The 27,411-nt window shown below is 48.7% G+C and overlaps 1 protein-coding gene across 2 annotated transcripts in view; it reads right to left on the bottom strand.

Moving 5' to 3' along the window:
* FOXN3 (forkhead box N3) overlaps window positions 1-27,411 on the bottom strand; it is a 448,726-nt gene that overhangs the window by 313,329 nt on the left and 107,986 nt on the right. For both annotated transcript variants that reach the window (XM_018053854.1, XM_018053856.1), the window contains exon 2: window positions 11,493-11,608. The gene's annotated coding sequence lies outside the window, so the exon portion shown is untranslated. The remainder of the gene's footprint in view (window positions 1-11,492; window positions 11,609-27,411) is intronic.

The raw sequence follows: 27,411 nt of genomic DNA, 5'->3' as shown, positions 1-27,411 counted from the left end.
TGTTAAAATGACCAGATCAGAGTCACAGGTGATTGAGTCAACAAAATGCCTGGAAATAAAGACGAGGGGAAATGTACAGCCAACCCACTGGATGTTAAGGCCAAAGAAACTGCTAACCACCCGTATCCGCGCCTTGCACATTACAGTTTATATCTAAATTCTGACTTCCCAAGGCGCCCAGGGGCTGATCTCTAGGAACTTTGATGTGCGTGTTGCAGAACCACTCGGATGAAACAGTCAATTAAATTATTAATGAAAGAACTATACAAATAAAACATCGTGCTCTTTTATGTAGTAAGAATTATCATTGTAAGCAATGCAAATTGAATAATAAGAATCATCAGGGCAGTTTGGTGATAAGCTAACAATTTCGGGCAATCAGACCAAACATCTCTGCTCAAGCTGCTTAATAAAATAAATAGCAGGTTGTTGCCATTTTTGTTCAGTTAAGCAACACACATCCAGAGGTTACTTACGGTGCCCTGGGTAAAAGAATTGAAAAATAAGTGGAGACGGAATGGTATTAAAGAGGAATGCCTCTCGACTTCCCTGGTGGGCCTGTGGCTGAGAATCCACCTTCCAAGGCAGGGGACACGGTTTCGACCCCTGGCCGGGGAACTAAGACCCCACAGGCTGAGGGGCAACTAAGCCCACGCTGCGACTGTTAAACCCTCGCGCTCCAGAGTCAGAGCACCGCACTGAAGACCCAGTGAAGCCAAATGAGTAAATATATTTCTAGAAAAATAGTGAAATGCTCATCAGATGTTTCAAAAACAAAAAAAGGGGACCACTTACAACGGGGGTGATTTAGATATTTTCTTAAGAAATCAATGAATCCTATAAACCATCCTAGAATCAAATGATGTCACTGGTTTATTTATACACACATTGCACATATATATTTACATATACAAATGCATTAAAGGAATATACATTTATAGCCCAAAAACAGATTCTTAGGATGTTTCAGGTATTTTCACGTGAGGGATAAAGTTAAGTGCCATACAAATAGTAAGCCGTCACTATATAGAAGAATTTATCAAGTACCTGACTTCCTATCATATGGGCACACACCAGTCTGCAAAAAAAAAGAAAGCATAGCATCTCCTTATTTGCCTTAGAGGACCCAGTGGAACTCTCTATAAAGCATGCAGTCCTCACCTGGAGCTTAGCATCGCCCAGGGTTCTTTCAGCTCACCCAAGACTGAGTCAGAGGAGAAACTGTCCATTCACAGATCCAACTAACCCCAGAGAAAAGCGATTAAATTCTAATTGGCAAGTAATTTAGACCTTCCAGTAGCTACCGCAACCCATTCCTTGCCTCGCTTTGTGCACCTGGAAAAATATGCTTTCTCTCTGGGGCAATGACAGCCTCTGGTATTCAAGGGAGAAAGGTCAAAGACAGTGAGGTCTCCGCAGCTCCCAGCAAGAATAAAGACATGCGAAAAAGGGGACTGGACTGACTTGCCGTAAGAGGTGTTCATTTCACAAGCCCACTTCTGCTAGCGTCTGAGTGTCGGTTAAAAGTCCAGCCACTGAGAGGCAGGGCTGGGCTTGTCCTGCCCTTTGCAGAGCGCCTTTCCTTCCTTCACCGTGAGCCGCCATGTTAACGAGGGCAACTCGGATGCCATTCTCTTTCAAAGGGTATCAGCTTCAAAACAGACCTCCTCTCAGACTCTGGGAGATGGCCCTGCTCTGAGCTGCAGTTATTCCTTTGAACCTAACTCTCTCCTATTAAACCAAAAGCCTCTCACCTGAGTTACGTGGCTTTCACTGGTGGAGATATGGTGCTTAGTTGCTCAGTCGTGTCCAACTCTCGACTGTAGCCCGCCAGGCTCCTCTGTCCATGGGATTCTCCAGGCAAGAATACTGGAGTGGGTTGCCATTCCCTTCTCCAGGAGATCTTCCTGACCCAGGAATCAAACCCAGGCCTCCTGCATTGCAGGCAGCTTTGAGATGAGCACAAGTCTGAGTTTGAGCTCAGATGACTCCATCCCTGGTCAACACCCAAATATCTATTCGGGGAGTTCACACACATGTATCAGAGAGAGAGTGAAATAAACGTGGACACGTAAATGTCCACTATGGGGAAAGAGCACAACACGGCACGTTTTGCCAGGAAGTAATAGCCCACCCTCTGCCTTTGCAGGGGCAATGCCGTCTGCCAGGTCTCCACAAGGAGACAAAGGTGGGACTGTGTATTCTTTAGTTTTTAACTTTCACCATTTTTTGGCCACACCGCACAGCATGCAAGATCTTCCTTTCCCAACCAGGGACTGAACTCATGCTCCCAGCAGTGGAAGCGTGGAGTCCCAACCACTGGACACCAGGCAAGTCCCAGTCTGTGTTACTCTTAAGCCAGAGTGCTGCGGACAGACGCCTAATTATCGATCCAGAGGGCTTTATTTTCTCCTCCGTGAATGACGGAGAAGTCTTAATTGCTGCTACGTCTCTAACACTTGCCCACCTCCTGTTAAATAAGGAGGATAAGCCAGAGGCTGCGCATCTCCAGAAAACAGCTGAGGAGCGAGAAAGGAGGAGGAGGAGGTGAGGAGGGACCCAGGGGGACGGGACGGGAGAAACCGAAGCAAGGAGGTGCCCAGGTCGATTCTGCACCACGAGAAGATTCCAAAAGTGGTTTCAGGAGAGGCGTAGGTGGCCAACTTTTTATTTTTCCTAGTAAAGCGTACTGAAGGCACTCTCTTGCACTTATTTTTCTCTTTGCCTTGGACTGGGGAAAAGCTCATCTTTGAATCCTTATTTGTCCGTATCTGTCTGTCGCCCCCACCACACCGCATCAGAGTCCACCCCGGAGGAGCCCTGGTGTTCGGGGACCACCGAAATAGACAGACTGGACCCCAAATCCAAGAATTATTACCGACTTCCTCACCTCACTTGAGAACCGTTCACATTTCCTTACCTCCCTTCCAAGAATCCCTGTGAAACACCTTTTCTAAGGTGATAGAACTATATGCCCAACTCAAAAGAAGAAAAATCAACACATTTTACAATGGATTCCTTTCAACCCTTGATAAGGAAGGGGGATGTGTGCTTCTAACGGAAATGAATTCTAACAAAAGGATGCATTCACGCTTTCAGCCTAGGGGCCCGACCCACAGTGGCCAAGAACACAAGTGTGAAGGAGGCGAACACCTCCTTTTGCAGGCAGACAGCAGAAGGAGCAAGGACCAAAGGGTTCCATCTATTCTTGACGTGAACCTACTCTTCCCCCGGCCAAGATCGCGGTTCTGAAGGCAACCAACCGGCAGAGTCTGGACCCAAACCTGGGCTTTCCACAACCGCTAAAGATGTAGACCAGCCTAATCTCTGATTCTTGCAAAACAAGGACCGTATATGTTAAAGTGGCCCGTTCAGGGCCTTTGGGTAAAAGTCCTGCTCAACCCTTGAGACTAGAGTTCTGTATTTGGCCTCTCCCTTCTTGGCAAACAGATTGCCAGAGACCTTCAGCCTCAAGAACTGTTTGGTGGGACTTCCCTGGTGGTACAGGGGATAAGAATCTGTCTTCCAATGCAGGGACACAGGTTCGATCCCGGGTTAGGGAAGATTCCACACGCCGTGTAACAACGAAGCCTGTGCACCGCAACTACCAAAGCTCTTGGCACCTAGAGCCTGTGCTCCACAGCAGGAGAAGCCAGCGCGGAGAGCGGCCCCCGCACCGCGGCCAGGGAGGGGCCCCCGCGCCGCGGCGAGGACTCGCAGCAACCTACGTCGATAAATGATTTTTTAAAACAGCATTGTTTGTTGAGTGAATGGATGAGTTCTCATACTGGCCCTGCTATCTTGCAGTACAGAGAAACAAATGACTTAGAAATCTGTCCAATTCATCCTCATTAACGAATGGATTTTAATCTCATTACCAGTTATCAGTCAAAACCATAATTCTTGAGTCAGAACAATTATCGTCATTTAAGAGCTATCATAAAATGAGTGTTTACTGTCTGCCAAGCACTGTGCCAAATATTTAACTTTCATTTATTTATTTGTTTTTAACCGCAGTGTAGTTGCCACACAACACTATGTTAGTTTCAGGGAATAGTCTTCCAACAACAGAATACAGTGTGAAAGGATCACCAGGACAAGTCCAGTAACCCTTCCTCACCATGCAAACTACTCCAGTGTCACCAACCCTATTCCTTGTACTGGGTATGACGCTCCCATGATTTTATTGCCAGAAGCCTTCCTCTCTTAATTCCCTTCCCTTATTTCACCCAACCATCCTTCCCCTGTGCCAAATATTTTATGAGTTATTTTATTTAATTCCCACTCCAACTCTACAAGGTAAATATCACTATCCCCATTTTACAGATGAGCAAATGCAAGCTCAGATACTTCCCATTATCTTCTAGGAATCCACAGCTCAGAAATCTATACTCGAAGTCATTCAGCCGGAAAGAGGCAGGACAGGAGTCTGAAATTCTGGCCGATATCTTGTCCCTAACATCCCCCTGGGGCCCTTGGGTCCCTTCACCAAAAGTACCCCGACCAGATGCCATACTTTCACAGGAGATTCACTTTAACGGCACTGCTGCAAGCCCCGGCCAGCCCCTCTTCCCTAGAAGCCCGCGGCGTTCTCCCTGCCTTCTGAAGTCCTGCTCAGGCTTTCCGCCCGCTCTCAGGAGTCCTAACGTCAGCCCTCGGGCCTCAGTCCCACGGCCGCCATTCTGTCCAATCAGACCAGGCCGTTTCCCTGAGGATGGTCAGCGCCATTCCAGCAGGCTTTACAAGGGACCAGAGCCCTGATCTTGCTGTGAATGAAGTGCGTCCTCCAAAGTTCACAAATCTCTCTCATCAGCCTTGGTTCCTGATGACAATGAGACAAACAGCAGTGGGGAAGCGGTTCCCTCCCCATCCTGCCACCGAAGTCCCGCTGCGTGGCCCTCCTGGGAGGCTTCTGCGGCCCCTCGGTTTATAAACAGAACACAAACTCTTACCTTCCTCGCAAAAATGAGTGTGACGACCAAGTGACACGGTAAAAATATTTTGAAAAAGCAATTAATGCCTTCCACAACAGAGGTCTTCATATCATTCCTTTTCCAAAGGTTCTGGCAAATTCTAATGGGCATTTATTTACAAGGCCAAAGCACAGATTCAGAAACTCTCTCAGTCACCTGTACGAGGAATAAATGAAATGTTTCTGGGAAACACCTCAGAGCCACTACCAAGACTGCTAAGTGGGCGGCCACAGGAAAACTCCCCAGTAGGTGGATGAATCAGTCCTTGGGTGAGTTTTCTGTTTGGTTTATTAACATTCGGGCCCCATTTACGACTCAAGCATCACTTCCCCTGACATTAAAGGAACTGGGAACTGAGATTAATTGCCCAGTTTTTAATTACAGCTGGCCTCTTGGCCCCCCGTGTTGTAAGTACCCTGTCTCTCGGGGCACTTTGACAACAAGTGATCCGTCGTTGGCTATTCGGAAAGAGCTTTGGTGTCTGCGCAGTTTATGATTATAAAATAAAGGGTTCTAGCCTTCTAAGAATTTAACACACTTTTGGCGTGGCCCACAAATGCCACAAATACTGAGACCATCACAGGAAAACACACTGAACTGGGTTTCTCGACTGTCTGCACACCCTCTAACCCGTCGCGCTGTCTCTGTGTCTTCTGCCCTCAGACGCCATGCTGAACGTGGATTTCTCTTTTCCTTTCTGGAGTCTCTTATTTTCTCCATTGTATTCATTTGGAAGGAAAAAAAAAATCTCATAAATGTCATTTCCTATTCCAAGCAATTTGCTATAGGCAACTACACCATTACTTTGTACAAATAAATTTACATAAATCATTATTAGAATGTTTTATCTTAGCAACACTATTTGCTTCCCAGAGCACAAATTAAATGCATGCTTAAAGCAGAATATTTTAAAGTTACTCCTATACTGTTTATGAGACGGGATTAGAAATGTCCATCTAATTCCTCTTTCATAATGGAATTCCTTTAGTTTTCTCTGGACAGTTAGAAGCCACATGTATAACTGTCGGGGTGGGGGGGGGGGCGCACTGTTTCTGGAAGCCAGCAATGCAATGGATGGTTCTGATACAGTCGGTCCACTTTTCAGAGTCTGTTCCCTTTGATTCCACAGGGTCGGTTTTCAACAATCAGTGATTCGGAATGCCAGGAGTCAAGGAAATGAAAACCGTCTCCTGATTAGATGGGTTTTTATCCGATATTATTCTGCAACCACACTGGTCTTCAGCTGTGGTTTGACTTTTTCTTTTTTCTAATAAACAAATTTGTAAATAAACTTGCTGAGAATGGCGCTGGGTCTGCACTCGCTGCTTGCGTTGGGAAGATGCCTGTTTGGATCAACTGCACCACACATGGCAAGTCTTCACTGGCTCAACGTCTACTCCACCCAAGATTTCAAAATAGAATCTTTTTTAGATAAAGGCAGTGCCCATTTTGAAAACAAGCTGCAGTTGTCAACATCGGGGAGGAGAGTGAAGAGGGACCCACCGACAGCAGTGGAATTCACCAGCCCCGGCCCCGCCATCTGCTGGTTCTAGAGAAGTCCTTCGCGACTTCATGGCTCACCTTCTCATCCGGGTCCTAAAGGACTGGGCTCACCGCTCAGGGCGGTAACCTTCTCCCAGAGTGTGGCCTCGAAAGCCAGTGTCGGGGAAGTGGGGCGCCACGTGGTCGAGGACACGACCCTCGTGAAGGATGAGTGAGGCAGTCACGTGGAATTTGCTTGACAGCAAGACAGACCGGGGCGCAGAGCAAAGCGGCGCGACTCGCTAGCTGCGATGGCGCGGAATTTAACCCTCCCTGCGCCTGTCACCTCGTCTTAAAATGAGATTGCTTGCACCTACTTCACAAGTTTGTTTGGGCTATTAAATGAAACCAGGAAGGCAAAAGTGCAGAATAGCGTGACTCTCAGAAGAGGCTCAGTAAACAGTAGCTGACATTAATCTCCAAGGAGGACCAGTGGGGTGAAGCTGGGGTGGTCATATCTATGTACTGTCCATACCAGCATATTTCCGGGTGTGAAAGGGACGGCTGTATCATAATGCGCTGGGTCAGTGGCAAACGCTATGACACCCTCAGGCACGCTGGCGCGTGTGTGACTATTCCAACTCCAGTCCTCCGCCATTCAAACCCGGTGAAGAAGTAAGGTAGCAATTACAGCCTACATATTTTACAACGTGCGATACCTTTTACAGCTCTTTCATAAACTGTTTTATTTGAGCCTTTCATAAACGGTGTGAAAAAGTACAGGCCTTAGTTAATTAGCCTTTAATGAAGAGCAGACAAAAGACAGATAAAGTTTGAGCTTTCCCGCAGTGACCCCGTGTTGCAGGGGCAGGATGGACCCTCAGCATCCTTCTTGCTCCTCCCTCCTTCCCAGTCTCCTAGCAACGAGAATCACGTGACTAGTTCTGGCCAATGGACTATCAGTGTGGAGCTGGTCTGAGTCACTCCCGGTCTAAGCCACCTAAGAATGGGTGTGTGTTCTCAACTCTTTTTTCGCATATCACAGCAACGAGGAAGCAACATTTTGAGACGTAGGTGTCACAAGATGGGGGAGACAGGAAACCTCAGAAGCTGGAGGCAGCAAAGCCACATTGGCGCAGTCCAACGCTGGCTGAGTGAGAAATGAACCCCTTATTGCAGGAAGCCCCCAAATTGGGGGTGTGCTCTTTACCCTGGTGTGTGACATAGCCTACCTTGGCTCAACAGGTTAGCAGGACTAGAACCCACATCTCCAGCTTTCACCAGTTTTCACTCAACAGTATCATAAAACCCCACCAGACTGGGAGAATGTTGCCAAGATTAAATGCCACAGCCTACTCATGGCAAATCTTCAATGCTTACTCAATTTAAAACAAAATGTTTATCTGGTCTAAAATAAAATAGTTCATACTCGGTGCCAAGTGAAAAAAGTTTCAAAATGCAGGGTATATTTTAATTTGGTGTTTATTTGTTCCAACATCTATATTAACCGAAGAAGTCTGGACACCTCATTTTAAAGATAACCCTAATAATTAGGTTGTTGAAATGAAACAGCCTTGGTGTCAAATCTAGGTTTAACTGAAAGCTAAACAGATGAACAGAAAGATCCAACAGAGGATGACCGACTCTCTACCTCAGTCTAGAAGACTCCTCTCTTCCTCTCTAGCTTATTCAAATCCTACTCAACCTTCCATCCTATGTTCTTTTCTTACTTTAGATTTCTTTGGTGAGGACCATTTTAAAGGCCTTTATTGCATCTGTTACAACACTGTACTTTATGCTTTGGTTTTCGGCTGCGAGGCATGCGGGATCTAGTTCCCTGACCAGGGATCAAACTCTGCATTGGAGGGTAAAGTCTTAACCACTGGACCACCAGGAAAGCCCTCGTATTTTCTTTATGAAGGAAAAAGGCCTACACCTCAAATTTTGCAAACAATGGTTATGCAACTGCCTAGTCCAGAGAATGGCAATTTTTTTCCTGTAACAGGTCAGAAAGTGAATTCTTTATGGTTTCTGACCCACCTATTCAACTCTGCCCTTGTAATAGAAAAGATAATATGGAAATGAATAAGCATGACTATGTCCTGAAATCAGACTGATTATATTATTTGCAGCCAAAGATGGAGAAGCTCATCTTAGAAATATCAAGAACCTCAGATATACAGCTGACACCACCCTTATGGCAGAAAGTGAAGAGGAACTAAAGAGCCTCTTGATGAAAGTGAAAGAGGAGAGTGAAAAAGTTGGCTTAAAAATCAACATTCAGAACACTAAGATCATGGCATCCGGTCCCATCACTTCATGGGAAATAGATGGGGAAAGAGTGGAAACAGTGTCAGACTTTATTTTGGGGAGCTCCAAAATCACTGCAGATGATGACTGCAGCCATGAAATTCAAAGACGCTTGCTCCTTGGAAGAAAAGCTATGACCAACCTAGACAGCATATTAAAAGGCAGAGACATTACTTTGCCAACCAAGGTCCATCTAGTCAAGGCTATGGTTTTTCCAGTGGTCATGTACAGATGTGAGAGTTGGACTATGAAGAAAGCTGAACGGCAAAGAACTGATGCTTTTGAGCTGCGGTGTTGGAGAAGATTCTTGAGAGTCCCTTGGACTGCAAGGAGATCCAACCACTCCATCCTAGAGATCAGTCTTGGCTGTTCATTGGAAGGACTGATGTTGAAGCTGAAACTCCAATATTTTGGCCACCTGTTGTGAAGAACTGACTCATTAAAAAAGACTCTGATGCTGGGAAAGATTGAAGGTGGGAGGAGAAGGGGACAACAGAGGATGAGATGGCTGGATGGCATCACCAACTCCATGGACATGAGTTTGAGTGAGCTCTGGGAGTTGGTGATGGACAGGGAGGCCTGGCATGCTGCAGTCCATGGGGTTGCAAAGAGTCAGACACGACTGAGCGACTGAGCTGAACTCACTGTGTTCCAGTAAAGCTGAATTTGTATGTGTGCCTAATCGTTCAGTCGTGACTCTTTGCAACTCCATAGACTGTAGCCCGCCAGGCTCCTCTGTCCATGGGATTCTCCAGGCAACGATACTGGAGTGGGTTGCTATTCCCTTCTCCAGAGGATCTTCCTGACTCAGGGATCAAACCCATGTCTTCTGCGTTGGCAGGAAAATTCTTTACCACCAGCGTCACATGTGAAGTCCCCAAAACTTAACTGAGGGACATTGAAATCTGAATTCTATATCATTTCTATGAAGAAAAAAAATGCTATTCTTCTTTTAATTTTTTCCAATCATCTAAAAGTGTGAAAACCGTGTCGGCTTGTCCACCCCCGACAATAAGGAGTGAGCCACACCTGCCTGGCGGGCCCTCGTTGACCCACCCAGGCTTAGTAGAGGCAGGGCAACAACAGGTTCAGCAACTGCTTTCATGGGAGAACAGAAACCCTGCTGTTCCGGTTCTTCCACCTCCTGGAGGCTGGGACACAGAGCTCTGAGTCCAGGAAGGTTGGAGCTCCTGGGTCTGCCCGGGGCTTGGTCCCATGGAGCACGGTGCGGCAGGGCGAGGGTGGCCAGGCAGAGCTGCCCGGACGAGCAGCAGCCTCAGCAGCAGCTCCAGCCCTGGAAGCGGCCGTGCTGGACCCAAAAGAGCTGAGTGCAGGCGGGGTCCGCTGGGCCATCGCAAAATGAGCCAGCCCGCTGGGCTCCCACCCCGACTGCGGCTGCAGCTTCAGTCCTGAGGCCCTCCCCATATTCTGGGTTTCAGAACTCTTGGTACACTCTTGGCATCAACATACAGACTCCTGCTTCTGCTTCCCACCCTTCCCTTCCATTCCACTTCTCAGCTCCGAATCAGCTCCTTGGAATCACCAGGCCCTGACTTCACAGGGCACTTGGCTCATCCCGGGGCCCCGTCAAGCCACGCCTGCCAGTCTGAGCGTGGAGGGGAGGGGGCAGGTGTGGACGGCAGACACTCAGCAGACAAGCAGAGGCCAGGTGTGGACAAGCCCAAAGAGGCAGAAAGCTAGCCAGGGAGCAGGGTGACCAGGGTCCCCTGCAGGCAGCTGTCAGCCAAGGCAGCTCTAATAGGGCAGGCAGGGTTCCCTGGGGGAACCTTAACGGGACAAGGCCCAGCATGGGAGCCTGGCTCTGGCTGGGTCAGAGGCTCAGGGTCCTCCAAGACCCATCTGGTCCAGGCGCCAGGCCCTCCCTGGCCGGGCTCACTCCCACCATCGCAGTCAGGCCAGGCAGATCCTCTTCCCTCCGGCGGAATGACCCCAGTGACATGGCCCGCTGGAGGCCCTCTGTCCTCCATGAATTCTCCTCTAAGTATCTCAGTCCCAGTCCTCCTCAGAGTCTTCTCATTCCCTGAACCAGAGAACCACCCCCGCACACAGCCTCAGCCAGCAGCTGAGCACCGTCCGCCATTGTCTTACCAGCGAATCTAGGCTCTTTGGCTCAAGTGTGAGCTGCCTGAGGATATACCTTATATTTTTATACATCCTGTAGTTTTTTAGCCCCATCTGTCCCGAGCACACAAAACAGATACTTAACAATATTTATGAAACCCAATTCAAAGGTTCAACATGAGGAAGATTACTATAATTCAGGTGAAACACAGCACTGGGTTGGCCAAAAAGTTTGTCCCTTAAGATCTGCTGGAAAAACTCAAACGAACTTCTTGGCCTATCCAATATTATGGGAAAGAAAATGATTTCGAGAAACCACATACAGGAGAAGCTAGTTTCTATATGGAAATCCCCAGCGACGCTCCTATGGCTTTGTGAGTCTACGACACACCCCGAAGTTTTAAATAAGACGCAATTGAACATTCTTATTATCTTAATGCCTACACTGACTGACTGACCGCACCGTCAGTTTGATCAGCTGCATAAACTGATCATTAAGAAGATCGGGAAGAAGACGGAGAGAATATCAATTGCTGGAAAAGCAATCAATCTGGCATTGGCATTCCAATACGGCTTTGGTATTTCATTTATTCCGTGCAGTCTCCCTGAGGTGTAAACCAGCTGGGGAAGGCACAGCGTGGTTACCTGAGTCAGAATGGGTCCAGGAAACCACAGTCAGCATTGTTCCAGTCACAGAAAGGACGGAGAGGCCTCCATGGTCACAAGAACGCTGGTCTTCCAGGAGATGGCGCGTCTAGCGGCTGGTGGAGAGGAGCAGAAGGAAGACAGGATTAGAGCAAAGGAGAGCGAACCCTCTCAACCACAGGGGACGTCATCTCTAGCCTACCTCTCTAAAGCACGACACACTTCAATGAAGAAGTCAATTGCAACTGCACCTCTTTATCTCTTGGAAAGTTATTGAAGCATCACGTCTTTCACGACGGAGTATTCTTGAAACTGCCTCATGGGGCATAAAAGAACCCAGGCATTTAAAAATACATGCCACAGACACTGTGAGATCATCTTATTTTACTATAGCTGCCATTGAGACATTTGTGAGATCATTTTATTTCACTACAGCTGCCATTGAAACACTCATCTATATAAAGGAAAAACATCAGAGTGCCAGCCAGCGTTCAGGACCAGGGTTCCACCACACGAACCCAACCTTGATCCTCCAGGTAGACCAGGTGGACAGGCTGCAAAGTCAGTGGCTCTTTAGTCTGTCGTTGTCGAATAAAATTACTCTGGCTCTATTTCTGGAGAAAAAGATCCCATCCAGCTAAAGCTCACATGTGGGCTGCAAGTCTGGAGGCTATAGTCAACCACTAAGCTTCCAGAATAGAACAGCTGGCACACGAGATGCATGCTTGCTCAGTCGCTTCAGCCGTGCCCGACTCTTTGCGACCCCGCGGACTGCGGCCCGCCAGGCTCCTCTGTCCATGGGAGTCTCCAGGCAAGAGTACTGGAGTGGGCTGCCGTGCCCTCCTCCAGGGGATCTTCCCGACCCGGGGACTGAACCTGGGTCTCCTGTGTCTCTTGCATTGCAGGCAGATTCTCTACCGTTGGGCCATCAGGGAAGCCCAGTAGCATAATAATTTCTGGTGGAAGATTTTTTTTTTTTGGCCTACACCTCAAGGAAGAGACAGCAATGACCCTCTCATGAAAGAATGAGGGGGTTTCCCTGGTGGTCCAGTGGTTAAGACTCGATGCCACCAGTGCAGGGGGGCACAGGTTCCATCCTTGGTCAAGGAACCAAGATCCCACATGCCGCCTGGTGCAGCCAAAAGATAAGATTCCAAAAAGATATTTAAAAAAAAAAAGGAAAAGAAAAGGATGGTATGAGCCTACGAGCCTTAGAGTGAGAATATTAGGAAATAAATTCAGTCGGTGGATCTCAAACAGTGGCCCATGAAGGGGTACCATCAGTGTCGTTCTGACAGCCTGTTGGAATTGCAAATTCTTGGTCCCGCCCACGGGGCACTGTATCTGCATATTGGGAGGTGGGTCCCAGGGATCTTCTTTAACAAGCCATCCATGGCAGACACTGATACCTCTCAAATCATTCATCTACCCATCCAAAGACACTGAGTCTGTTGTTGCAAAAGAAAATTATCCTACTCCAGAGGGACTTCCCTGGAGGTCCAGCCGCTAAGACCCGGGCTCCCAGTCCAGGGCGCCAGAGCGCAGCTGCTGGTCAGAGAGCCAGATCTCCCTGCGGCAACTGAAGATCCCGCAGACCACAGTGAAGGCCCGAGGCAGCCAAGTGAGCGTTTATTTCCCTTAAAGCACCGTGCTCTAATGCATCTTAGGCTTCAATTAAGGACAAAGTACTAGGCTAGGGGTTAGGGAAGGAGGAGGGGTCAGAGACGATGAGGAAATCCCTGCCTTGGAGAAATGCACTGTCTTCTGTGGGAGATGAGACAGGTGTTTGTTACTGTTTAGTCACTAAGTTGTGTCCAACTCTCTTGTAACCCCATGGACTGTGACCCCGCAGGCTCCTCAGTCCATGTCGGAAGATCCCCTGGAGGAGGAAATGGCAACCCACTCCAGCTTCTTGCCTGGAGAATCCCATGGACAGAGCAGCCTGCTGGGCTACAGTCCACGGGGTCGCAGAGTCAGACACGACTCTGACTAAACAACAGCAACAACTGCACCAAAGACAGAGACGCAGGCGACTCAGATAGAGCTCAGCTGCGCTGCCCCTCGGACGGACAGACAGACGCTCGCCAAGGAGACCTCTGGGGTGGGGAAGCGGGTAAGGAAAAGCGTCGAGACAGTACTAGGGGTCTTGAGATTGAGGCAGGATTTTTATAGACGGGAACAGGCAAAAGCTGAAGCAAAAGCCCAGAGAGCTGTTCAGATGCTCGGAGGAGCCAGGTCTCACCGGAAAGTGAGCCACTTACAGGTGACCTGGGTGAGACAAGGTCACAGCCAAGCAGACAAGTCACCGCAAGGGGCCGGCCGCATCTCCTCCTTGCGTGAAGGAGGGGCACCTGCCGCGTGCTCAGAAGCTGATGTCGGACAAACCAGGCAACTATCCGAGTCCAGTCTGGTTTTTCTGTACTTTAAGGATTGTTTTTTTTAAGAGGGGAGCATCTCGGCTGCTTCAAGGATGAACTACGGAGGGTTTGCTCTGGAGGAAGACCCAAAAGAAAATTTTAAAGTAGGGTAAGAATCTGGATCTCCTTGCAGTCCAAGGGACTCTCAAGAGCCTTCTCCAACACCACAGTTCCAAAGCATCAATTCTTCGGTGCTCACCTTTCTTCACAGTCCAACTCTCACATCCATACATGAACACTGCACCTCATGTGAAGAGTTGACTCATTGGAAAAGACTCTGATTCTGGGAAGGATTGGGGGCAGGAGGAGAAGGGGACGACAGAGGATGAGATGGCTGGATGGCAGCACCGACTTGATGGACGTGAGTCTGAGTGAACTCCGGGAGCTGGTGATGGACAGGGAGGCCTGGCGTGCTGCAATTCATGGGGTCGCAAAGAGTCGGACACGATGGAGCGACTGAACTGAACTGAACTGAAGAATCTGGATACCACAGTCCCCTCAAGCCATTTGCAAAATGCCCCTGAGGGCGAGGATGCTTTTAGTTGATAAAATAACTCCGGTGGAGAGGGACGTGCTTTAGGCAAAAGGAACAGGTAGACCAGGGACTAGGAGAAAGGGGGGCAGGGGTGTTAAAAGGTCACAGGTGAAGTAAGCCTTGGAGACGCTGTGTACAGCAGGGTGACTATAGTTACGAAGACCACACTGCACATACGAAGGCTGCCGAGAGTAGGTCTTAAAAGTTCTCGTCACAAGAAATAAAAATCGTAAACGGTGGCGGATGTCAACTCAACTTATTGCAATCACTTCACAACGTATACAAACACCGAATCGTCACACGCCTGAAACTACTACAATTTTATGTCAATCACACCTCAATTAAAAAAATCAAAATATGTCCAGGGACTTCCATGTTGGTCCAGTGGGTAAGAATCCACCTTCCGACACAGGGGATGAGGTTCAATACCTGGTCGGGGAACTAAGATCCCTCGCGCCGCAGGGCAACTAAGTCTGTGTCCTGCAGCTGAGCCAGCCAGGCCCAGAGCCCGTGCGCCACCACCAGAGAGAGCCCAATCACCACAACAGAAACCTCCCGCCTGCCACAACTAAGACCAGACGCGGCCACATAAATAAATAATTTTTAAAAAATAAATGTTAGCTGCAAGTATCATCATTAAAACAAACAAACAAACAAAAAAAACCATGCCCGGGAAAGTTAAACCAATACTCAACACCTCCAATTAGAGAGAAAAGGAAAACTACTTTTTATGATCAAGAACGTATGACTTTGGCTTCCAGAAGACTGACATAAACAGCAGGCTTTACTTCCTGGTGCTGCTGGATGAATGGCGGGGAACTGAAAATGCTTTTGATGTTATGCAAGGCTCTGATGGAAACCAAGCTGGAATCAGAATCGGCTGCTTCATAAACCTCAGTGTTTCATCCGTCAAGAATTAGAGACACTGACTTGCCTCACCTTCTTTGAAATTTAAATAAGAAAATAGACAAGAAGTTGCTATGAAAATTATAAAGTGCAGTATTACACAGGGGTATATTTTTATTGTACGTATAATTATATTCACTAAGACATGTGAGTACCAATCAATACGTGTTACTGTTTTGGCCTTTGAAAATATAAAAGTAAAATGTTTCTTATGCCCTTCAGACTCTCCTTTTAAATATTTGCAGACAGAGCAAAGTCCTAAGGCACAAACTTGGCATCAACCAGACAGTCTTCTCAAAAGACATTTCAAGGTAAATTTTTCACTTGTAAATTTTTAAAGTAAATTTTTCACTTCTAATTTTTTTTTTTAACTTTTATTCCTCTGACCACGATAGAGCATCCAGACATCTTTCAGCAGCTCCTGGTGAGCACAACCCAGTCTGCAGCAACACAGACATATGATGGAGATAATTTATCATCTCTGCAGTAGTTTAGTCCCAGATGGACCATTTACTAATTTATTTCCATATGTAACTGGCAGAGAGATTAATCAGGCTTCCAACTCAGAAATCTGAATTGTGCTTTATTCCCTTAACAGGCTAACTCTAGGCCAGAGGAAGTACACGTTTACATAGAAAACCAAGAGTTCTCTTAAAAAGGCTGTTGACCTCGGACACAGGCCTTTAAACACACACACACACACACACACACACACACGCACGCACGCACACACACATATCAGCCTGCTCCTTATGTCAACTTGGAGGGCTGGTTCTTTCTTCAGACACTAATGGGCTTCCCATAGGAGCTGAGTCTGATACAACTGCAGGCAGAAGCAATGCCAGAGGCCCGGTTGCAGCCACAGCCCTGTATGCAAGCTCGGGGTCTCGAATTTCTGAAACTGAAGAGATCTTTTTGCCATGGTGCTACGCCCAGCTGGCCGGCCGTGCAGCGCCCGGGCCTGGAAAGTATGTGCTTTCTTTTTTCCACTCTTTCTAAGGGTCTGAACTTGACGGAATCCAGCAGTTGCTGTAGCTGCAGCGAGCGATGGCTAATGAACTGTTAGCGTTGCTCTCCGTCCCCCGGAGTTCAGCTCTCAGTCTACTTTTGTCTTTAATTCTATCCCGGTGATATCAGCCTTTAGCAAAGAGAGGTGAAGGGGATTATTGTCAGATGACGGTGTTTGCAGCTAGAAGGCCAGCCAGTCATGGCTCGGGGCAGAAAGGAAACTGACTGGTTCGGTCTTCAGTGCAATCCCAGGCCGCTGCCCGGGAGGCAGGGCCGCGGATGGAGGGGCCAGCTGGGTCTACTCACCTGGGTCCCTGATCAGCCGTGCGCTTTGGGAAAAGTCAGTTTTCTCCTCTGCAACATGAGTTTCACTCCCTGAGGTTCCTTCTGGCTCTAAAATCTTTGATTCCATGAAGGTAAAAAAAAATTATCAGCCATCCGCCTGGTTTCTATGTTTGGGTGATGCCAAACAGCCAAACGTTTGGAAGCACCTGAAAGTGGCCGAATTGGTCCTGATGCCCGGTGCTGTGGCAGACACAGCCTCAGGGATCTCAGTATCCAATAGACTGCCTTTGAGCAGAAGACAGTGGTCAGCGTCTCTGGGCCTTGATTGCTCGGTGACGCGTATCTTTGCGAGTGTTTAAGAATTCAGTGAAATACAAGTTTGAAATACTGTTCTAGGTCTGGCCAAAGCTACAGAAGTACCTAAATCAGGTCCTGTGTCTCTGATAAATTTACATCACAATTAAGAGAAGACACAACTCATCCTAATACAGTGAAATAAGTGCTACAATTTGAAGCCCAACTGTTATGGACACATGGTAGAAGGATGGAAAGGATGGAAAAGTCACCCCAGTGAGGGCGAGAGGGGGGATCCGAAAGGTTTTCTGGAGGAACTGGAATTCAAGCTGGGGGGCTGGGAGGAAAGAAATCTGGGCAGAGGCAGCAGCAAGGGCAGAGGCCTAGCGGCGTCCCCCCGGGGCCAAGATACAGTATTTATTACCCTGGGACAGGCCCCCAGGTGCCCGAGAGAGAGACCGAGCCACAGGGAAGGCTGGAAGGGACTAAGGCTGGACACCAGCCTGGGGACTGGCTCTCACCTTGTGAGCAGTGAGAGCCGTCAGTAACTGCGAGGCAGTGGAGACTCCCAGCGAGCTGTGCCCAGGTAGCTTATTCTGGCAATTCTCTTACCATTTACCATTGGTAACACTAAAAGCAGTCTGTACCTCCATTTTTCTGTTATTCATTTCATGCCGCCACTATTTGGGAATCCCTCAAATTTACTTTTTTCCAAATCAATTTCCTGGCCCTTCAAATGGAAGCAATGGAGTTTCCTACAGCACTGCCAGGGTTTCACATTTGAATGACGGGTGCAGCCTGGGGCTCTAGGTTTAGGTTTCTCTGTTTTTCTATTCTTAGGAAAGAGTTACCGAAACATGGCCTAGACTGGTTTTTTTTTTTTTTTTTTTAATACTGGAAAATATTTGGGGATGAAGAAAAAAAAAAAAAAAAGAACTATACAAATGTCTCAACTGTTGGAAGGGCTTGCATTCCTCAAACAGACAAAAGTTGAACCATCATCCAAAGTCATTCACTGGGGGATTTCCCTGGCGGTCCACTGGTTAAGACGTCACCTTCCAAACGAAGGGCTTCAGGTTCGATTCCAGATTGGGGAGCTAAGATTGCACAGGTCTTGTGGCCAGAAAACCGGAACATAAACAACAGAAGTATAGTGCCACAAATTCAATAAAGACTTTCAAATGATCCCCATCAAAAAAAAAAAAAAAAAAAAACACCTTAAAAGAAAACAACGCATTTCATTGGCGCTTTCTTGATTTCTAGTTTCAGAGCTTCAGGCTCATGAACCCAAGGTCTCCAGGGCTCCTCAAGTGTAATAGTGGAACATCAAGTAAACCCTCACACCAGCGGCATTTGACTCCTCTGCCTCGGGAGGCGCCAAGCACAGGAGCCTTCCTGCAGCTGCCACAGGGGCAAGCTGCTCACCAGGATACCTGGGCGGGCCAGGCGCCCAGGCCTGGGGACGGGATTTGCAAGCCTGCCTTCCCACCGGCCCCAAGGATGGGCTAGGGCTCTGTGTGAGAACAGGCAGAGGGGCACCCCCTCTGAGGAAGGAGCTGCCTTCAGGATGTGCTTGGTTTCTCCAGCTGTGTCCCGATCTTTGCGACCCCGTGGACTGTAGTCCGCCAGGCTCCTCTGTCCATGGAGTTCTCCAGGCCAGAAGACTGGAATGGGTAGCCTTTCCCTTCTCCAAGGGATCGTCCCGACCCAGGGGTCAAACCCAGGCCTCCTGCACTGCAGGTGGATTCTTCACCATCGGAGCCACCAGGGAAGCCTTTAAATATGGGCCACCAACAAAAAAGATCCCTCTGGAAGATGCTGACTTCAGCCCCCATCTCGGGCTGGTCGGCACTGCAGACGAGCATCGCTGAGAGGCAGGGGTCAACAGTACTTTCAGTTTGGAATAACTTAGTATTTTTTTTCTTTTTTTTGATGTGGACCATTTGTACAGTCTGTTTTGAATCCTGGGCTTCCCTGATAGCTCAGTTGGTAAAGAATCTGCATGCAATGCAGGAGACGCCGGTTCGATCCCTGGGTTGGGAAGATCCTCTGCAGAAGGCCTAGGCTACCCACTCCAATATTCTTGGGCTTCCCTTGTGGCTTAGCTGGTAAAGAATCTGCCTGCAACAGGGAAGACCTGGGTTCGATCCCTGAGTGGGGAAGATACCCTGGAGAAGGGAAAGGCTACCCACCCCAGTCTTCTGGCCTGGAGAATTCCATGGACTGCAGTCCATGGGGTCAAAAACTGGTCGGACACCACGGAGCCACTTTTGCTTTTAGTTACTGAACCTTAGCTTCCCAGCCAGAATCCAACCTGTATGTACCTCCTGCGACGGGAGGCAAGGTCTTAGTCACCGGACTGCTAAGGAAGTCGCTGGATCACCTTATTTAGAAGAAAAGTGAAGTTGCTCAGCTGTGTCCAACTCTTTGCAACCCTATGGACTGTAGCCTACCAGGCTCCACCATCCATGGAATTTTCCAGGCAAGAATACTGGAGGGGGCTGCCATTTTCTTCTCCGGGGGATCTTCCCCACCCAGGGATCAAACCCGGGTTTCCCGCACTGCAGGCAGATGTTTTACCATCTGAGCCACCAGGGACACCCCCAAAGAAAGGCAAGTAGGTGTCAAACACCCTGGGGTTCCATCCCTGATTTATGATCCACAGTCTCTCCCAGCCCCCTACATGCCCAGGTGGGCAGGAAGCTCCAGAACGCCGTCACCCCTACGGGTGTTCTCTTTTCACCAAACCAAATATTCGCTGTGAAGAAGAACATGCATCAGATGCTGGGGGCTGTTCCCTGTGCCCACATGAAACAGTCCCACAAATCCAAGAGCTGTGTTTCTCATACCACTTTTTGTAAAAGTCCACCTATGGTCAGAAAATAAATCCTCCTCAAATGAATAGATTAGCTTAAATTTCCATGCCATTTTACATTCTCTCCCCTGATACATGAATCATAAAATTGTAAGGTAAATGCAGGCTTACACTGAATAATGGGCATAAATAAAAATATTTTGACATGAAAAACAGTATAAATTGAACTACCACGTACTTGAAAGCTCCCACAATCATAATGTGCACATCAAAATCCATTAACCTAATACCTAGGCTGCTATTCAAAAGCAGAGGTCTAGCCTGTAAATAAATACCCATTTGAACACTTCTCCTCCTAAATTACCGTACAATTTGGTTGCAAAGTCACACACTTACAAAGTCTATCATCTTTACTTGGTGGCTCTCTAACCAACACTCAAGTCTTATCAGGCTACAACGTGGCAACATGATAGAAACACACAGAACCGTAAAACAGTACCAAAAAGTAGCGTCAGAATGTCAAAGACAAGCCAGGGTCATTCTGGCAAGAAGGGAGATATTTACATAAGCTTTCAGAAAGACAATGGAGCCCCACTTTCTCTTTAACTGCATATCCAGTCAACCTCTCTGCTCCTCACCGGATCACTTTTATAAAAAAAGCAATTTTTGCAATGATCCATTCAGACACCTTAGTTGCTGTGAACTCAACAGCAGTCAGATTCCGGTGCACACTGATTTGCTTTAAGACTCAGCGATTTTCAACCAAAGCTTTCATTATTTACCCATCGCTACCCCTCCTCCGAAAAACCAGCTTCGCTGGCAAGATCCTTCTTAAATATGTCATTTGCCAAGGCCATTTTCTTACCTTCGGAACTCACTCACATTGGTTTCATTCGATGACACTCACCCGAGCAAGGACGATTGTTTGACTGGAATCTTGCAACTTTCAACTTTGCCCAGATTTTGCTGTCGTGAGGAGAGGGGACGCCGAAATCCCCAAAACATCGTTTAGCTGAGCTAATATACATCTGAATCCTAGCTGCATTTTAAATTCCTTTACACTTAATATAGTGCGTGCTGCCTGTCCACTGATGCGATATCAGAAACCTGCAAGCTACTATTTCTGCAACTGTGTCACTGTGGACAGTCTGAAACATGTACGAGGCTGTTGCCATGGAAACAAACACAGCTAGGGTAGAGTGCCACGCTGTGTTAATTCCTTCACCCATGAACCCCAGGGGAATGCTAACATTCATCTTCTTTCTCCTTTAGTCTCACACTGCTTTAATATTTTTTTTTAGCATTATCAAATGATGTACTAAATACATAGGGTACACCTGAAAATACAGATGGCTGAAATGAGAGCTGTATGCCAACCTAGCCTGCTGGGAGTCTGTTTAAGGTGGTGCAAATATGCATGGATCCTTTCTTAAACTTCTCCTGGGAGAAACGGAGAACTTTGTTTCTTTCTTTTAAAAGGGGGTGGCACAGCACACAAAAAGAGGTGAGCCATCTCATCTCACCGAAGAACAGCTACCAACACACTCCGGTGAAGATGCTAGCAGAAAATGTGCCAGGGCAATTCTATGAGAGGCAGAGAAAGGTTCTGCAAACTTTCCAGAGTGGTTCTCCCCTCTGACTAGAGCTGTATCAGCAGGCTGTAAATACAACTGTTTCAATTAGGCAAAGCATAAACCCCAATAATGGTTTCATCTGTCCCCAGGTGCTCTTTGTCCCTAAACCCATGGAAGAAGGTATTAGAATGAGTGAATGACTAACCAGATGGAAATCTGCCATCATTCAGAAGGAAATGTGATTTTCCTGAAATCTTGTATTTTTTGAAATTGTATTTTCCTGAAATTCTTGTATTTGCATTGAGTTCAAATGTCTGCCGTTATCAAATGTTTGGATCGGTGAAGAAAAAGTCAAATTCTTTCATTACCCCTAAAAGCCAAAATGTGTAGATGCCACATTTGTCTTGTTGGGCCATCTTCCCATTCTTCAAACCGGGAGGCCACTGTAAATATTGGGGCTACTCATCACAGTCAACAAAAGTAACAAAGTCTTCCTTACAACCTATCTCTTGGGGCCAGTTACTAACAGGCAATCTAGATGAAAACGGCCATACTTCAGATCCGCTTGCTTACATGCTTCACTGGAATACGATTTTCACACCAAACAGTCAACCGTAGGCTTCGAAAGTACAGATCCGTGACTCTGAACTGGCACGCGCTAAAGAAATCACTGCTTTATTTGCAGAGGCCATGGCAAAATTATCCTACAAAAATCAGCAAAGTTTCACTATTGTTTTCCTAAATGGAATCATTCTTGGCTACATGCTATAATAATAATGATCAACTCACCCATGAGACAAGGCAGAACAGGAGACAGACGGGCTGCTGGTGGAATGCGCTGTCACGTCTTTGCAGCGGTCTCAGCAAGATGCGAGGGCCCCACAGAAGGCCTAGTCTTTGAGTATCAACAGGGCACATAGCGATGGCTCTTTATCTTTTTTCCATTTTTACTGGATTATAGTTGCTTTACAATTTTGTGTTAGTTCCTACTGTACAGCAAAGTGAATCAACTAAGTACACACATAGATCGCCTCCTTTTTGGAGTTCCTCCCACTGAGGCCACCGGACAGCACGGAGTAGGGCCCCGAGCCCACAGCAGGCCCTCAGCGTCTCACACGCAGCGTGAGTAGGGCCCCCGAGCCCACAGCAGGCCCTCAGCGTCTCACACGCAGCGTGAGTAGGCCCCCGAGCCCACAGCAGGCCCTCACCGTCTCACACGCAGCGTGAGTAGGTCCCCGAGCCCACAGCAGGCCCTCAGTGTCACCGTCTCACACGCAGCGTGAGTAGGGCCCCCGAGCCCACAGCAGGCCCTCAGTGTCACCGTCTCACACGCAGCGTGAGTAGGGCCCCCGAGCCCACAGCAGGCCCTCACCGTCTCACACGCAGCGTGAGTAGGTCCCCGAGCCCACAGCAGGCCCTCAGTGTCACCGTCTCACACGCAGCGTGAGTAGGGCCCCCGAGCCCACAGCAGGCCCTCAGTGTCACCGTCTCACACGCAGCGTGAGTAGGGCCCCCGAGCCCACAGCAGGCCCTCAGCGTCTCACAGTGTCAGCAGCGTGGGACACGTCAGCCCCGCCCCCCCGACTCAGCTCAGCCCGCACACCCCCGCCTGGGGGTCCACACGTTTTGTCTCTATGTCGGTGTCTCTATTCCTGTTTTGCAAATTAGATCATCAAAACCACTTTCCTAGAATCCACATATGAGCGTTAATATACAATCTCTGTTTTTCTGATTTACTTCACAACAGTCTCCAGGTCCGCTCACGACTCGACAAGGGCCCGGCCAGTACTTACAAACTTAAGGAGCAGGGTCAAAGGGATAAAAATAGTTTTTCCTTATGTTTACTTCACCCTTCTCAGTACTTGTTGAACACTACAAAGAACGTTCACACAGGTCATCTCATTCGACTTTGACAAGATTAGCGTGGGTAGCCGTTCCCCTCTCCAGGGGATCTTCCCGACCCAGGGATCAACCCCAGGTCTCCCGCACTGCAGGTGGACTCTCTCCTGTCTGAGCCGCCAGGGGCCCTTCATAAAGCGCTATGACAAGATTCCACCGTGATTCCTTCGGCAATTGCCAGCAAGCTCATCTCCTGTGGGAGAGCTCTGAGCCCCCAGGTCAGGGACTGGCCTGGAGCCACACCTGATTCAGAGGCACGACTCTGCCTTCGGCACCTGAGTCCATGCTCCTTCCAAGAGCCACAGCCCCTCCAGGCGTGCTCGCAAACGCAGCAGTTGTCAAGGACTAGAACGCTGCAGCAACAATTATCTACAGACTCGATGGTACAGACTTAACTACAGCAACAATACTTATCAGAGGACAGACGCTAAGTCCCAGAGAAACTGCTGTGAGGCTCAGTTATGGCCGGTGTTTAAGGTCAGGCAATGGGCCTCAGCCCTCACCCACCCGAATGTCTCCACAGGTGGAAGGGGATGGGTCAGCAGCGGCCCCCAAAGCACACCCTCTCCACTCGCCCCATCCCTGACCCCCCTTCCTGCCCAAGCGTCCCACCCTCAGTCCTGGCCGCTCCTCAGAGGGGGCTCTGGAGGGGAAAGATGGTCAGGGGCTCCTCGGCCTTCGGAGCAGATGGGGTTTGGGATTGGCAGGAAGCGGCGATACACTGGCGAGCTGTTCTAGCCTCCGGGGATGGCTGATGTTTTAGCTTCTTTTGGTGTTCTGTGATGATTCATTTTTCAGCCTTTTTCAGTAGCCACCTATGATGGTTAATTGTTGGACTGGGCCCCAGGGTACCCCAAGACTTGGCTAAACGTGATGCCGGGTGTGTCTGAGGACGTTTCTGGATGAGACTCGCCTCGGTGGACCGAGTGAAGCCAGCCGCCCTCCCTGGCATGGGGGGATCCATCCCATCCCTTGGGGACCCACCCCAGCACCGGAGGCCGGAAAAGAACAAACATCTTTCGAGGGAGAATCCGCTCCTTCTGCCTGTTTTGAAACTGGGACCTGCTTTTTCGCCTGCACTTTCACTGGAGCCTAGACCAACTTTCCTGGTCTCAGGCAGCCCGTTTCCCGCAGGAACTAATTCCTTAAGATAAATATACATATGGGAGCTTCCTGGGGGAGGCCAGTGGCTAAGACTTCACCTTCCATTGCAGGGGGTGGGTTCAATCCCTCATCGGGAAGCTAAGATCCCATATGCCTGGCAGCCAAAAAAACCAAAACATCAAACAGAGGCAATATTATAACAAATTCAGTAAAGACTTTAAAAGTGGTCCACAAGAAAAAAAGAAAAAGATAACACACACACGTACCGTTGGCTCTGTTTCTCTGGAAAGTCTTAATACCTTTCCTCAGAGAAGAAAGCCATTCTGGACCAGAAGCCTCCAGATCTTCAGAAGCTGATTTCATGGTAATCTGGGCTATTCTCGACCTCCTGCCCACACCACCTTGAATATCCAGAATGAACTGCACTGGGTCGGCTACGTTTCGGTGCAGGAGGTGAACTCACTTTCGGGGAGTGAATTCTTCCAGGCCACGGCACCCGTTCTAGGTTGGCCTGGGGAGCTTGTCAAACAGCAGAAGGCACCCTTACAAGCAGCCTTCTGAGGAGGCACCTCCTGGAGGGCAGGGGAAACGAGTGCCTTCCAATGGAGGCTCCCGTTCAAGAGCCAATGGTTTGGTCCCTTTTAATGAAAACCTCTCTGAAGTGGACTGTATGAGAGGACAGTGCATGGGGCAAAGTGCATAGCCTGCTGTAAACAGTTTTCATGGCTTGGCTGGCATCACACACATTAGAAGACAGAAGTGCCCTCAGAAGCCAGAGAATCTCAAGGCAAGAGGGGAGGACAGGGCTGCAGAAAGGACAGGCCCCGCCTCGCCACTTCAGTGCTCTAAGCCTGTATTACCTGTGAGTTCCCTCTGGCCTCCGCTTCCCTCCCTGACTGTCGGGGGACCAGCCAGCCTCTGACACACACAGTGGCCTGGCTCAGACGGTACCCGCCCTGTTTTGATTCACCTCTAATATGCCAGGAGTTGGGAAACCAAATAACAGAGTTGATCAGACTTTTGTCTGAAATAAAATGAAAACAGGCCCGAGAAAGTGTCCCTGAGCACAAAAGTGTCCACCTTTGGATGCTCTTGACTGTAGATCAATTAGCCGAAAGCCAGTCACCTAATGAGCAGTTTGCCTATCATTCAAAACACTCTTGTCTGTTTTTACATGACAGTGTCCTTTGCTATTTTACTTTGCCATTTCTTTGGCATTATAAGATTTTAAACATCAAGTGCACACGCAGCTAGTTTTTAAATTTTAGTTTACATTTCATTTTAATTTTTAACTTGAATACTTTTTTGGAGAGAGCGGCAATGAGTGCCAAAAACAATCCACCTGGAACTGAGTTTCTGGTGAACTGGTGCTTTAAGGGAATTTTCACTTCTAATTTTCTCTTTTTTTTTTAGAATTTGAAAATCTGCCCGACGACATCTGTGGTTCAGCCAGACCAAAATGCACCCGCGGCCTGCTACCTGGGCCCTTTTTTCTTCTCTGTGCACTGGACTCTCTGCACAGCTGAGTTTCCAGCCTCCACAGGAGGGAAGGAATTTGGTATCGCTTGGCTTTGTTTTTTCCCACCATGAATGTAATTTATGGGCACTCCTGAGCTCAGCTCAGCTCGTGGGTCTCAGCTAGAGCAGAGCTCACTGTCTACTCACTCAGGCCAGGAGCCTCTGTTGTGCGTTTTAAAGCAGTCAGCGCAGACCACAGACGGGGTAGGGGCACCCACGACCTCCTGTATCAAAGCAAGACAAAGATGGAGGAAGTCTGAGAATCACTCATCTGACAACCCAATTTTTTTTTTTCTTGATGCTGCCTTTCTTTAAAAAAAAATTATTGTAGTTGATGTTGTATTAATTTCTGCTGTACAGCAAAGGGATTTAGTTATCAGTTCAGTTCAGTCACTCAGTCGTGTCTGACTCTCTGCGACCCCCATGGACTGCAGCACACCAGGCCTCCGTGTCCATCACCAACTCCTGGAGCGTGCTCAAACTCATGTCCATGGAGTCAGTGATGCCGTCCGACCATCGCATCCGCCGTCGAGGATTCAGTGACACACATTCACAATCTTTTCCATTATGATCGAATCGCAGGATGCTGAATGTAGTTCCCTGTCCGATACCGCAGGACCTCGCTTTTCTCTCCTCTGTATACCACAGTCTGTACCTGCTGACCCCAAACTCCCGTTCCTTCCCTCACCCACCCTCCCTCCCCTTGGGCATCCACAAATCTGTTCTCTGTGTCTGCCAGTCTGGCTGGCAGGTAAGTTCATTTGTGACAGTCCAGCTCTTAACACAAGGAGGAGTGGGGGAAGGCCCAGGGTCGAGATAGACCCAGTATGACTGGAACGGATGGTACCAGTCCCGTTCAAGAGGAGGGGCCGGGGCCTTGCTGCAGTCTGTTCTAAGTGCCCTGTGGGAGGGAAGCCGAAGACCAGGCCTTGCCTTTCAGGCCAGAAGCCAAGCTGACCCAGGAGATCAGGCACAACAAGCTAGTGAGTGATCAGACAGCATCAGGGCTGCAAAGGGGGACAGGAAAGAACTAGAGGGGGCCCCTGGACTCCCCCATTACCCCCCGGGGTTCTAACACAGACATTGCCCCTCTGGGCAGAGCTCCTGAGTCACCGTGCAGAAAGCAAGATCCCACCCAGCCTGGCACCCTGGCTGGAGCTGCAACACTGCCAGCCAGAGAGTGAGGGTCTCCTTCTCCCTTGAGCAGCTGCTCTGCCGTCTGTCACGCAGGAAATGGGGAGTCTGGGGGCAACCTCTTGGAGAAGAGAAATTGACCAGGAAGGTCCCTCTCGAGATGCGTTGCTTGGGGGACTTCCCTGGCAGTCAAGTGGTTAGGAATATCCTGCCAGTCCAGGGGACAGGGGTCCGACCCGGTGTCTGGGAAGATCCCACGTGCCTGGGGGCAACCAAACCTGCCTGCAGCAACTGCTGAAGCCCGTGCTCTAGGGCCCAAGCTCTGCAACAAGAGAGGCCACCGAATGGAGAAGCTGACCCGCCAGTTAGAGAGAAACCCCCAAGAACCGTACGCAGAGCAAGCCCTCATGCAGCAGTGGAGACCCGGTGC

The sequence above is a fragment of the Capra hircus genome, chromosome 10, assembly GCF_001704415.2.
Source record: "Capra hircus breed San Clemente chromosome 10, ASM170441v1, whole genome shotgun sequence".
NCBI lineage: Eukaryota > Metazoa > Chordata > Mammalia > Artiodactyla > Bovidae > Capra > Capra hircus.
The sequence above is the reverse complement of the archived record's forward strand: the minus strand, read 5'-3'. Positions and strand labels throughout refer to the sequence as shown.